Raw genomic sequence first — 2,193 nt, forward strand, 5'->3', positions numbered from 1 at the left:
ATGGAAGCCACAGTTAATTCTGTGGCTTTACAATGGTGGCCTCCAAATCAGTTTGAGCTTCAGTGAAATGAAAATTTCTTCTAAGTTCACATGAAATGTTGTGCTTAACTACAGTAGGAATATGGGAATTTGCCTTCACAGAAGAGGCTAGCAGTGATGGCGAACCTATGGCACGCGTGTCAGAGGTGACACGCGAACTCATTTTTTTGGTTGATTTTTCTTTGTTAAATGGCATTTAAATATATAAAATAAATATCAAAAATATAAGTCTTTGTTTTACTATGGTTGCAAATATCAAAACATTTCTATATGTGACACGGCACCAGAGTTAAGTTAGGGTTTTTCAAAATGCTGACACGCCGAGCTCCAAAGGTTCGCCATCACTGGACTAGAGGTACTGAGAATGTCAGGGCAGTTGGTATCCCCGAGAGGACGACTTCCAATTGCAGGCAATAAATCACAATTAGGTGGTTCCAGTGGAGAGAAGGAGGAAGCAAGAGTGGGATGGTTGTGGGGAGGGGAGACCACAGACACTGCCACCAGGGCCTCTGTGCTCCTGTGTAAGTTCTGTGTCCTGGGCACAGCCGCTAGCAGCACCGCTGCAGCCTGACAAGAGCTGATATAGATAAGCTCACCCAACACCTGCTGCAAGTGAGAGGGTCCAAGCCTGATAAGCATGTGTGGCTACAGGAGAATGACATCAAGGACTGTGCTTAAAATCCAGAGAGATCTTTCTCAGTCCGCCTGCCCCACTAGAACTCGATGCACCACTCAAAATATGGGGTGATACTCATGGGCAATGCAATGATTTGCTTCGACTTTTTGGGTACAGTGGTTTCCCATCAGAAAACAACTACTGTTTCTTGGGGACTATGTGGACAGGGAGAAGCGGTCACTGGAGGCTATCTGCCCCTTACTGGCTAACAGAATCAAACATCCTGAGGATTTTTCCTTCTCCGAGGAAACCATGACTGTGCCAGCATCAATAGGATTTATGGATTGTAAGATGAATGTGAAAGAAGATATCACATTAAACCATGGAAAACTTTCACAGACTGCTTTAACGTTTTTACTGATAGCAGCCATTGTGGATGAGAAAGTATTTTGCTGTCCCGGAGGTTTATCACCAGACCGTCAATTTATGGAGCAGATTCGGAGAATTATGCGAACAATTGATGGACCCGATCAAGGTATTCTTTGTGGTCTGATACCAATAAAGATGTCTTAGGCTGGGATGAAAATGACAGAGGAGTGTCCTTCACATTTGAGGCAGAAATGGTTGCAGAGTTTCTCCATAAGGATGATTTGGATTGTATAGAGAGATCGCATCCGATGATTGAAGGTGGATACTAATTTTTTGCAAAGAGGCAGTTGGTCACTCTGTTTTCTGCATCCAGTTATTGTGGAGAATTTGGTAATACAGGTGCCATGATGAGAGAGGACAAAACACTAATAAGCTTTTTTTTTTCAGATTTTAAAACCTACAAAGAAAAAAAAAAGCCAAATGCCAGGAAACCCATAACACCTGGAAGGGGTATAATTGCAAAGCAAGTAAAGAAATCCGTGTCATTTTGACACTGCCTCATTGGGATTTGTCACACACAAATATAAACTTCATTTTGAAAACTGTCATGTGTATTGGTCAGCTTGCTCAAATAGTGCTTGTAGGGTCCTCCCTTCCATTTTTGAGTTAATGAATGGCATTTGCTCATTACAATGAGAGACTTTGCTCCAAAGGAAAAAAAAAAAAAGTTTTCCCTTTTCAAACAACTTTAATGATAGTGTTAAAGCTGTATACCCCAGGACAGTTTATCCTATCCAAGGGATAATTGTACAATTGACCTTTTTGAAAATTCAGTACAACCCATGAATAATGTAAATGTTCATTTCTTTAGGATATAAAGAGAGCCCTAGGGTGCTCCATCTATACATGTTATTGTCCTAAAATTCATATTGTTGATACAAGTCACTATGAACATTTTTTTTTTTATTTTACAATTTTTTTTTTCAAAGGGAATGCTTATTTCTCTCATTGTCTTGTCATGTACAAACTGGTTTCTATAGCTGTCAACATTAGGAGTAACTTTCAACCTGACCAGAATCACTGGTATCCTATCTAATAAAAGAGAAACATGGTAATTGGTGTATGACCGCTACCCTTCCCATTGGCTAATCAGGGAGATATGCAAATGA

The 2,193-nt window shown here is 40.4% G+C and overlaps 1 pseudogene; it reads left to right on the forward strand.

Moving 5' to 3' along the window:
• Positions 1–403: 403 nt before the first annotated feature.
• On the forward strand, positions 404–1,575 carry LOC102762734 (annotated as a pseudogene).
• The last annotated feature ends 618 nt before the right edge of the window (positions 1,576–2,193 follow it).

Source organism: Myotis davidii, unplaced genomic scaffold (genome assembly GCF_000327345.1).
Source record: "Myotis davidii unplaced genomic scaffold, ASM32734v1 scaffold99, whole genome shotgun sequence".
NCBI lineage: Eukaryota > Metazoa > Chordata > Mammalia > Chiroptera > Vespertilionidae > Myotis > Myotis davidii.